The following is a 12,040-nucleotide window of genomic DNA, read 5'->3' as shown; positions in this document are numbered from 1 at the left end:
AACAGGGACTTCTCACTGTGTTCACTCTGCACCCCCAGACTCTGCTCCATGCCTATCACATAAGTGTTTGGTGAGTGAATTAATGTCCACTGTATGAATGAGTGAGTGACTGAGGGTCCAGGATGAGGGGCCCGGAGGGCTGAGTCTGTGATAATTGCAATAATAAGCAACCGTTATGAGCCAACGGCCGACCCCGAGCACCCTCGTGCTGTCACGTGGTAATTACCGTCTCCAGCGCCGAGTCTGTGTGAGGTATGCCAGGACCCAACATTTTGGGTCCATAGCCCATGACCCGGCAATCTGTCCTATTCCTGGGACTGAGTTAGAAACAGGTCCTTGAGCCTCTGTACCATCCTGCAGGAGGCAGGGAAGGGAGAGGCCTGACTGGAGTCTCTGGAAAGTTCCCTTCCCATAGATGTGTCGACAGTCCCTTCCTTAAACACCTGCTGAGCACCTGTAAGGTGCCAGGCTGGGGGGATATCGTACCCTCCTCTCCTGGTGAGAGGTCTGGGGTCCGGGGGAGGGCAGGGGCAGCTCTGACTTCAGCCTCCAAATAATGGCACAGAGAAGACCTCTGCTCTCCAGGGAGTCTCAGACATTTTCAGGGACAAGGGCGTAGTTTTCCCCCCACCCCCATTACTGTGACATGCCACTCTGCAGTGGACCTAAGGACTCCGGAGACCATGCACGGCACAGCCTCACTCCAGGCAGGTGGATCAGGCAGGTGTCAGAGACCAGACAGCCCTGAGAGGGTCGTCCTGCCCCATGCTGTTGCTGCCGGCTGGCCTATGAGGGCTGTGGTCCAGCTGAGGAACCTGCTGCCCCTTGGAAGCCACACACAGAGGGGCCTGAAACAAACAAGGCAGCAGCTGGCCAGGCAGGAAGCCAGTGAGCTGGCATGAAGCACCACGCACGCTACTGAAAATCCTCCTGTCAAGCTCTACCCTGGTCCCTCTAGACTGAGCCACTGGGAATATCCCCTTTGCAGCCAGGCTGCCCTGGCCACCGTGGGAAGTGGCTCTCTCCACCTCCTGGGCACTTCCCAGCCCCTCTGCCCAGCTGGGACTAACCCAGTCTGTCCGAACTGCCATGCCGTTCACAGCTGCTTTTGGTGGTGGTCTGTCTGCCCCACCTGGGTGGGGGCACGGGGCATGTGTGTTCTGCCCACTGCTGTTTTCTGGTGCCTGGAAGCGTGGAGAAGATGCTCAGTAAATGTGATGAATGGGGCCAGCAGGTGGCGTTCGACTCCCACGTGGGCAACCGTGGTTCGAGTCTCGGACCTGGAGGCTTGTTTTCTCACTTTCCCTCTTTGTCTATCTCCTTTTGTGAGCTCATGTGCCCTGTAACAAGTAGAAGAATAACGATAATGATAAATAAAACTAAGTAGATCATTGTTTCCAGAAAACATGACGGATGCAGAAAAGGCCCCGTGGTTCCTACCGTCCGGCCACCCACACTTGCCTCCTCCAGGCCTGTCTTGGGCTAAGCGCAGTCATCCCCACTTCAACTTATTCATCCACTGTGACACTCCAGAGCAGAGAAGCCACTCCCTCTGGAGAGCCTTCCGGAACCTGCCTGCCATGACCTTTCCGCTTCAGGATCTCTGGCCTTCTTCTGTGACGTGCTGGCTTTCTGACTTCCTGGGTGACTATAAACTCCATACGGGCAGGTGGGAGTTTTCCTCTTGTCCAGCGTGCGGCCACATGGCAGGACTGTAATAAATGTGTGGATGTCCCCCCCCCCCAGGGGGGCCCACTCCTGCCAGGAAAGCCCAGCCCCAGCCCCTCTAGGCAAGGGCCCTCAGGTGAAGGAAGGCCCGTGGAGGCCGCCTCCTCAATGAGGCCTTTGTGGCAGCCGGGCAAGCGACCTGCACAGCTTTCCCTGTGGCCCCACCAGCTTGAAAATGTTAAGACAACAAGTCAGTCCTCGCCCCTGGGGAGAACCTGTTTGCAAAGCCGCCTGTCACAAGGGCAGGTTTCTGGTCAGGGACTCATGGAGTCAGGTGAGAACCAACTTGTGGATCCGTGCTAGAATTTGTGCACACCGACAGAGTATACACTATTCATTCTTTCTTTCTTTCTTTCAACAAATATTTTGCGTGCTTACCATGCACTGGGCTGGGTTAGGTCCGGAGAATGCAGCGGAGGAAAAGACAGACACAGCTCCCTGCCTTCCTGGTGCAGAGAGAAAGCAGATAGTCCACTAACAGGTGCTCAGAAGCAAGGGAGTCCAGCCAGAGAAGATTCTGGAAAGGGAATGTGAACAGAAGCCTCAGAGACATGAGGGGGAGAGAGAGAGAGTCCCAGCATGCATCCAGGGAGCTTAAAGTCCAGCCGAAGAGAGTAAAATTAACCCCAGCAAGTGAGACCATTAGCCAAGGGCTGCTCCTCTGTGGTGAGGGGAATTTCTCCTCCTCGCCTTCCACTCCTTTACCCCTGCCTGCTCCTCAGATTGTTCTAGAGCTGTGGGACAGGGAAAGGGGAGTACCAGTGGTTATATAAGGGAAAACAGGCCCCATTGTTTGGCCCCAAGGTGACAAGGCAGTGACAGGTAGCGCAGGAAGCAAAGGTGGCCACCCAGGCTCCATCCTCTGCGAGCTGGCCATCAATGCCAGTGGCCGCTGCTGAGACCGTCCTGCTCCGAGGGCAGGGGCTTCTGTGCCTGTGTCTGGGCTGCCAGCCACATGCGATGCCCTCGCCCGGGTCCAGTGACAAAGGCTGGTTAGGCCTGCTCAGTGTTTCACTCCATGCCTCTGGACCTCCTTGGCAGCAGAATGCCCCTCTCTGGACTTTCCTTTGTGAAACTATTGTTATACCTGCATGGATTGGGTATGGGGACAACCCAGGGTTCCTTTTCCCTTTGCTTTTCTTTTGGAAAAACTGGGAGTACCCACGTCTTCCCCGGCTGAGGACAGACTTGGCCTTTCCTCCGAGATGTGACTTGAAGGAGTGCATTCTGCAGAGGGCGAAGGAGCCTAGCTTCACTAGGGTGCCGAGGTCGGAGAGAAGGCTTCTCCGTCAAATGGGAAGGGAATAGGAAAGGAGGAGGGATGATGCAGAACAGTTGAAGACACTCGACCTGAGGATCAAATTGTGGAATAAAAAATAAGTACGTAAACTTCCCCCAGGGAATTGTTTTGCTGCTTGGGGTGGGTGGAAAGGGCAGGAAAAGGTGTGTCAGGGGATACTTGGTTTTCTCCCAATCTGAATTCAGATGTAATAGTTCATGTTCAAAACCAGGGAAGCTGGACCTTGGAAGTGGCTTTCGAAAAGCCACAATCTGTGTTAGACACAGGATGTGTCTAACAAGCCCACGAGAGGGACAGTGACCCTCTGAGTTCTATGTGACCACCAATCTTAGGAATTCTGGGCAGCGCTGAGCTTAAAAATGTGAAACTTCCGAGTGGATTTCCGGGCCAGTAATGAAGCTGGGAGGAGGTCACATGTCTTAGGTCCCTTTTAACTCCTTAGAGATGAGCTGGGGTGTGTGCGTGCGTGTGCTCGCTAACTCCATAGGAACGGGCCTTTGGGTTTTGCCTGCATAAGCAAAGGGACTGGACAGGCTCAGTGCTGTCACTGTCAGCCGTTAGTACTCAGTACTACGGCAGACGGGCAGCCACCCTGGCAGAGGCTAAACCCCCACCACTTCCCCCTCCTCTGAACGCTTTGGTTTTTAAAAGCAAATGCCTTGAGGCCCAACTTGTTGAGTAACTGATTCACTTCTGTGCATTTTCCCTAAGTCCCTTCAGCTCACTTCTGCTGTCATTTTCAGGCGTGAAAACCTGGAGCCATCATATCATGACAAAATAGCCTGGTGCTGACCTTCTACCCAAGGGACGGTGGGAGAGACAGAAAAATATCGCAACAAGATAGTGAAGTGAATTATGCAGGATGGGTGAGAGGAGACAGAAAAAATAACAAGATGATGACGTGGATTATGCAGTATATAGACGGTAATAAAGTCTGTTCAGAAAAACAAAGTTGGCATAATGGCTATGTCGCTGGACTCCCATGTAGTCGACCGCAGTTCGAGTCCCTGACCTGGTGGCTTAAACTCATGCCGGACGCGTGTGTGCGTTCTTGCCCAAGATCCTGAGAGGAGAATGGGAGAGAAGGGATTGCAGTGTGGCCATCCCTCTTCGGGGGTGATTTGTCGCTTTCTGCCTGTCTGTTTGTCTCTGCCTTTCTGGTGAGCGCACGCACCCTATAGCAAAAACCTCTCCAGAAAAAGAAAAAGAAAAAGAAAGTTGGAAGAGGTAGGAGGAGGGGTACAGTTAATAAGAGAATGAGTGAGTGAGTAAGTGAATGAGTGAGTGGGCCAATGAATGAGTGGAGGGATGACTGAGTGTGCAAATAAGTAAGTGAATGACTGGTTGCATAGATACCTGAGTGCATGAAAAACTAAGCAAGTAACTGAGTGAGTGAGTAGAGGACGGGTGAGTGAATGAATGCAAGCGTGAACAAATGGAGGAGTGCCATCCTATTAGAAAACCCGTGGAAATGAACCTGAGGCGTCTCGTTTTCCTGGCCCCACCTGCCAAGGCCATTTTCTGGACCTGGCTTTGGTGTCCAGGACGTCTCAGGGAAGGTAGCTTGGCTAGATGCCCCCACCCTGTGCAGATGGCATTTCATTTCAAGTCGCCAACCCCCAGTTGTGTCCCTTCAGTGGCGAGTCAGCCAGTACTGCAAGCGCTCCCAGCAGAATCCCTAAGAGGGCATCGCGGGTGTCCAATGTATTTCTTTAGGGTACGAAGTGGGGAGCTCGCTTACCGCCTCCATCTAAGAAGCCTGTCTGAGCAGCTGCATCGTCAGATATGCTTTGCAAATACAAACAGCTCTGTCACGGTGCTTTGGGACATGCCTCCATTGGCCTCTAGGCAAAGATCGTTTTCTCTAAATTTGTTCTGTACAGACAAAAATCTAAGCAAGAGCCATTTTCCTTAAATAAGAACAGAGTCCAATACTAACCACAGGCCACATAGTATGGTAATAGTTAGATCACTGTCACCTTTTCCTGACGATCAGTCTCACTTATGTTCATTGCAGAAATCTTAGAAAACACAGAAAATGAAGACGCAGAAAACAAAAAGCCAGCCGCTAGGATCTTCCTTCAGTAACAGCAAACGACTCTGTTGCAAGGCTGTCCAGGACGGTCGACTCTGATCACACATGGCTTTGAGTCCCGGAAAGGGGGCTTCTCTGATGTGCTATAAGGGATTTCAAGTACTTTGTAGGGGAAGAAAAGAGAGAGAATGTAAAATAGCTCATCAGTAATTGTTATATTGCAGACATGCTGAAAATACATTTTTGCCATAGGGCAGGCACCACTACGCCCTGAACATATATATTTTATATATAATGGGTTACATAAAGTCGATGATTAATTTCACCTGATTGTTTTCGTGCTCGTGAACGAGGCTATTAGAGTACCTCACGTGACATCCGTGGCTCGCGTTGTGGGCAGTGCTGTCTGACGGGGCCTGTAATTTATTCCTTGAGCGGACAGAAATGTTCCACCCGGACAATGAGGTCTTTGGTGCCAAACCCAGACAGGGTTAAGGCCAACCCCCCAGCTCCGGGTTGAGAAAATCTAGTGACTTGTTGGTCAGGCTCCCCGTTCATTCACCTATTTGTTTCTCGCACCAATATGGCCCCTGGGGAGACAGCGGTCATCAAACACGATCTCCCCACCTGCCGAGAAGCTCGTCCTCTCAATAGCGTGGTTCCGTTGTAGCACTGCAGCCATGGAGCCCCCTCCGGGTACCTTTGGCTTCTCAGAGTACCAGAGGGCCAGGATCTCACTCTTATCTATCAGAGGCAGCGCCAGACCTGGGGGATGAAGCACAGCTGGGGTGAAGGGAGTTGTGTAAGTGTCCAACATCCCCTCCCCAGAGTGGTGGAAGCCCAGACCGGGGCTGTCTGTGTACCGAGGGGAAGCCTCTACCCCCTGGGAGAGCTTGGTGAAGGGGGACTGCAGGGTGGTCTGGGGCTCTTTTATTCTTCAAGCCCTGGGAAGAACAGCTCTTCCCATCTCAGCAGCAGCAGCAAATAGCAAGGCTCTCTGAGGAGGTTCTGCCAGCTGGAGTTTCCACGCTCGCCAAGGCAGGGTGGTCAGGCAGCCGCAGGGAAGCGAGGCAGACTGAGCAGAGCTTCCGATGCCAAAGCACCCATCAGCCTAGGAGTTAATGCTGGGGAGGAGGGAGCTGCTTGAGACTGGTTTGCGGTGCTCCCCACATTTCCCCGGAAAGGACCCAGGGAAGTGCGGCTGTGCAGATCCACCCCCCGTAATCTCTGTAGTTAATATTGGTGACTCGTGGTAAGCCCAAGACAGCTGCTTATTCAGTAAACAAACACACGAGGGGAAACCTATAGGGTGCCGAAGACAGACTGGAGAGTGAAGAGTGTGGAAATAAAGCAGAGCAAATGAGAATGGTGGCGAAGTGAGCCCGAGCACCTGACAGATCCAGGAGCCCAGAAGGGCGGGGGCTCGGAAGAAAGATGAGTAAGGCCTCCTGAGGCAACTCCGGAGGCTTCTGGGCGGAGGTGGCAGATCAGTTCTAACCTACTCTAGGCACGCTTTTAAAGTTCCTCGGAATTCTCGGAAGAGAGCCTCAGGTTCACAAAACACATCAGAGGTTGAAAACCCTCTTGTGTTCACTGAACACTCCTGGATTCTGGGGGCAGGAAAAAAAAATCTCCCAGGCAGAACTTCAGGACTTGGCTGTGATCCAGGACCTCAGACCGGCAGTTTCCGCGCCTGCAGAGTCTCCCCATCAGGCTCGGGTGGGTAAGCCTCTGCTGGGGCACTGACATCATGCGCCCAGGGAAGGAAATGACAGCAGTCGGGTCTCCTGCCCACTGCATCTCAAGTTATAAATTCCCCGGCACATCCTCCTGGGGAGAATGACACACAAGCCACTCTTAGCAGGTTATGTCATATACCTGTTGGGTTTTGTTCCTTCCCTGCACGGTCGCCCACCCGGGCAGAGCATGGCAGCAGACGCAGGGCCGTTGGTGCTCACAGAGGCCCTGAGTCACAACTTGCTCACTTCTTCCATGCTCCTCCCCTAGCCCCCAGCTGCCCTGCCTGTGAGTCAGCAGCACGTATTAAGCCCCTCTGAATGTAGAGCGGCGCACTGTGTAGAGAGCCACTCTGTGCAGGGAGGGCTACACGCAGGGATAGGGCCAGTGTGGGGCACCCTGGGCTGTGCCCACACCACTGTCTCCACCAGTCGAAAGCAGCCGGGGGTGCCCCGTGTACGTTTATTTTATAGAAACAAAGAGAGTTCCCTTTCTCCTGCCTCTCTAGTTCCCAATGAGTCTGTGTGTAAGTGTGGGTGTAGACAAGTGAGTGCCGAATCCACAGGGTAAGCTCTGGTCCGGGGAAGGAGAGGGTTGGGAGGCCTGGGTTTGAAGCCAAGTTTGCCCTCTTGCTGGACCATAAGCCGAGAATGTCACCTTCCCCAAGCCTTGGTGTGCTATCTGAAGCATGGGCTGATGTAATAATCGGCCTCTCAGGTCTTCTTTGAGAGGACAGGTGAAGGCCGTGCGGGCTGGGAGCTGAGCCTAGGAGGGATTTTGCAACCTCCTCCCCACACACATGGACATCTGATGACACCTGGAGATGTCCTTGTTGGCACAGTGGGTTGGAGAGGGGAGGGTGCTACTGGCATCTAGAAGAACAAGGTCACCAGGGAGGTTGCAGAATGTCCTACAGGACAAGAGTGAGCCAGCCCAAGTGTCAGTGATGCTGGCATCGAGAACCCCATCCCAGAGCACCAGCTGGAAGCATCGCTGGCCAGGACTCACTGTAGCCAGCCCGTTCTGTCTTCATAGCCCCCCAGAAGTAAGGCACCTCGTGTCTTGTCTTACGAAAGAGGCACCAGAGACAGGCCAGGGCCATGCAGTTAGTTACTGGGGAAGCCGGGGTCTGGTTTGGGCTCAGGGTCTTCATTACCAGTCCCTGCATCCCTTTCATGCAGAGCAAGCACCTCATCTGTGTCGCTTTCCCAAGTTTGGTTTGCTCAACTTTTCACGAAGTTGCAGCTTTGTGCTCAGACATGCTCCAACGGGGCAGAGCAGAGGAGACCTCTCTGTGCGGGCAATGCCCGCGACATGAAAACCACACACCACTGGGGATGGATCCCTTTTTTTTTTAGAGAGAGAGAGACTTGTGATATAGGGTGTGTGCTCTTGCTGAAGAGACAAAGAGACAGAAAACAAAAAATCACCCCCTAGTAGTGGGGATGGCAATGACACAATTCCTTCTCCATTCTCCTCTCTGGATTTTGGGCATGCACACGTCCAGCGTGAGTTTCAAGCCAGGAAGTCTGGGACTTGAACTGTGGTTGGCCACGCAGGAGTCTAATGACATAACCAATATGCCATCTGTTGGTCCCAGGGTTCCCCTTTTGAGGCTCCTACAAGGTGTCACTTGCCTGACAGCTTTGTTGGTCTGTGGTCTTTTACTCTCATACCCCCCACCGACTGTTAAAATGTCAGCAGAGACATAGGTGGCCAACAGTGCGTGCCAGCGAAAGGCAGCACGGTGGCAGAGGAGGGAGAGCGTGAGACCCAGCACGGCCCATAATAAAGTGCACCATTTAGACTAATTAGACCTGCGTGTTACTGATTCATGAGGGGGAATGAGTCCTGCTGGTGGAATCTGTCCCTTTGGGTTTTTAATGATGAAAATCACTGAGACAAAAAGCAGAGAATGAAACATTAATGCAACAGTTCATGGAGAGGGCTCATCTCTAAGCAATTATCAACTCAGAGTGGAGAGAGCAAACCCCACAGGAGACAAACTGGGGCAGGCAGAGGGACCCTGGAAACTAGTCCTCACTTAGGACATCTCAACTTCCCAAAATGCTTTCCTCCCTCCCTAATTTTGGAGAGCTATTGTTTGTATTTTCTTTGTTGTTGATCCCAGAAATTCCCAAACCCAAGAACCCTTGGCCCAGAGCACGAGTGTCCAGAGACAGAATGGATTCTTTCTAGCCATCCTTGCACCCGAGGCCCTTGCTGTGTCACTCTGCATTTCGTCTGTGCTTGCTGAAGCCTGTCTACACTGTCCACCTAGAAAGCCTCAGGGAAGGGAGGCAGAAGGAACCGAGAGTAGGGAAGAACAACCACGACAACAAAAAAATAAATAAATACAAAGAAACCAATCGGATCTTGGCAGAGAAAGTACTATTTTACAGACAAGCAGATGACTCGAACCTGGCTGGGGCCTAAATCGCAGAAGCAGGAGATTCAAAGCAGCTTCTTCAGGGCCAGCAGGTGATGTGGTCGCTGGGGAGCTCACACATGGCAGACCGCAGTTTGAGTCCAGCACCTGGTGGCTTGCTTTCCCACTTTCCCTTTCTCTCTCTCTCTCTCTATCTATCTATCTCTCTATCTCTATCTCTTGCTGGTCAAATTTAAAAATAATCATAACAAATAAAATTAAATAAATGAAATCATTCTTTAAAAAAAAAGAAGCAGATTCTTTAGCAAAGCCACAGGGAGTGCTGTCTAGGTAGGAGGTAAGGAGCTAAGATGCCCACGAGGCTGTCCCCCACCAGCAGCCCCCAGAGGGGCTGACACCAAGCCACAGGGACCACCCTAGTCCCAGAGCCCTGTCTACATCAGTGTTACATTCTGATCAGCGACAAATAAGAGGACACCCAGTCATAGCCAAATTATAGGAGTTTTTATTAGCTGGCGACTGCAGGAGGACTCGTGTCGCTCAAAAACCCCACAGTCCCGAGTGTAGGGAGAAGGGCGCTTATGAAGGCCAAAGCCATGGAAATTGAGGAGGGGATAGGAAAGAGAGGGCATCCTTGGGAAAGCAGTTTTACAGATGCCAGAGCTAGCAGGTTAATTATTTCTGTGGATTCGCGATGTGGGCACTTTGCAGTCTTTGCCTAAACACAATGTATTTTTTTTTTACTAAAATATTTTATTATTTTCCACAATAAAGCAAGAAAAGAATTGATTTTCCATAATACCCCTGCACATATGCATGTGTATACAGACTCGATGGCTTACGGCAAAGGGTCTCTCTAGCTCTAGGACAGCTTAGGGTCGGGGAGTTTCAAGTCACTTAGCAAAGACCGTGGGATCTTAATTACTCTAGGCGGAAGGAGGAAGTGAGCTTCTAACACAGAGATGAGAAGCGTAGATACGGAATGGAGGTGCTCACGCCGCCGCATCAGCAGTCAGGAGTCACTTCCCAAACATCTGGGAGCGCCAGTGTGCGCTGAATTGACTAATCATATATTTGCTTTTTATTCACAAATTACACCTCAGAAACTACTAGAAGATCTTTTGCTATTTGAACTTAAATTTAGAAAGATGGAATGTTAGGGTTACAATGTTGGTTGTTTACCAACAAGGGTGAAAAAAGATGAAGTTACATACTCGTGTGTGTGTGTGTGTGTGTGTGTGTGTGTGTGAGTTTTCCCAGTCATGAGACAAACTTTTAAGAGCAGAGGCCAGGGAGAACTGTTTCCATCACAGATTTGGCCAGCCTTGTACACTCTCCAAACCTGCTCATGCTGTCTAAGCTACAGAGAAAGGGGCCTTCAGGGCCACTCAGTGCCCATTGGCAAGGCCAGCCTGCGGACCTGGCAGCTGTCCTGCACCTGACAATCTCATGCCCACCTGGGGGAGTCCCGCTGAGACACCAAGAGCAGGGAGCATGACAGTGGCCGTGCCGGCTGAGCTTGGCACAGCGCCTGGCTCTGTGCTTCAGCTTCTGGCTCGTTGGGGCCACGCCGGTGACCAGACGGAAGCTCTGAGGCTGAGGCAGCTGGCAGGAGGTCTCCAGGGCTGGCCATGCCAGAACTGGAACCAGACCCCATCTCCCCCACCCCATCCTGAGCCCCGACCCTACCCTCGAAGCCATGGCATGGGGTGACATCAAGGCCTTGGAAGACAACTTCATAACCACATCGGGAGATGCTAAATGCTCCAAACTGACCACAGGACGAGCACACATGGTGGGCCGGCTGTGTGAAGCTGGTAGACAACCCGCGTAAAGGAGATGGAGTACAGGAGGCGCTGTTGCTGAGGTTCTGGCAGGTTCTTCCAGCAGAGAGGAAAGTCTCCATGCTCTGGAGAAGGTGAGGGTGGGAAGAGAATCCAAAAAGACTTCCTGTAGGAGGCGATAGCTGATGCAGGGAGAAAAAAGAGAGACTTTATTCCCACTGGGTGGGGGCTGCCAGCATGCCCCCCCAGGGGGCTAAAACGGAGTGTGGCTGCCCCTAGGAACCTATCTCCTCTCCTCCTACCAGGATGGAGACGGAAAGACATACCAAACCTACTGTGTGCCAGGCCCCTGTGAGGTCCTGGGATGAGTGAAATCAAAGCCATGGTCCTCCCTTGGGGAGGCTCTGGAGCCTTGCACAAGCAGTGGAAGCAACTGCGGGAATCCGCACCCTGTTTCAGAAGATCAGAGACTGCTCCTTGGCTTCCCTAAGCCTCTGCATTTCTCTGCAAAATGAGGACCAGCATTCTGACATCGTGGACTGTGGGTTTAAATGAGAATACACACAGCACTTGTAAGGGACTCTGCCCTGCCTGGTCACGGAATACTAAGAGCCCCATTAATTGGGGGCGAGATAACATCTGGGGAACCCAGAGGGAGGATTACCATGGGGGTAATCATACAAGGAACAAAGGTGTGCAAAGAGGGCGGGCCTGCTGAAACCAGGGGAGACTCCCTGGAGGAGGTGGGAATTGAGTTACAAAAGAGCAGGGAGACCATTCTGAGCTCCATTCTCCGGAGCTCTCTCCTGAGGTGTGCTGTGACATCTGGGGACTTTTAAGGTGAGGACTAGTGGAAGCTCTCCCTGGTTTAAAAACCCTTTCCACCCTGAAAAAAAAAAATCCAAAGGGGCATTTTCCCCGGATAAAAATAAAACTTGGAGGGGGCCCGTAGGAATGAAATACTTTCTTCCTGTGTTGAAATTTCTACGGAAAATCTGACCCCAGCGGCCGCCGCCCCTGCCATAAGCGGGGGGGGAGGGCTTTTATATTTTAAAAAAAAAAAGAAC

General features: G+C 52.1%; 1 protein-coding gene and 1 long non-coding RNA gene across 2 annotated transcripts in view; both read left to right on the top strand.

Moving 5' to 3' along the window:
- Positions 1 to 12,040, top strand: part of ANO1 (anoctamin 1) — a gene marked incomplete in the record, with an annotated part of 236,584 nt that overhangs the window by 93,624 nt on the left and 130,920 nt on the right.
- On the top strand, positions 2,856 to 5,388 carry LOC106734174 (uncharacterized). Its single transcript, XR_001369906.2, has 2 exons — positions 2,856 to 3,952; positions 5,046 to 5,388. It is a non-coding gene; the product is annotated as an uncharacterized LOC106734174 (long non-coding RNA).

This window comes from Tupaia chinensis, unplaced genomic scaffold (assembly GCF_000334495.1).
Source record: "Tupaia chinensis unplaced genomic scaffold, TupChi_1.0 Scaffold149501_1, whole genome shotgun sequence".
NCBI classification, from domain to species: Eukaryota; Metazoa; Chordata; class Mammalia; order Scandentia; family Tupaiidae; genus Tupaia; species Tupaia belangeri.
Note: the sequence above shows the minus strand (reverse complement) of the source record. Positions and strands in the feature narration are given on the sequence as shown.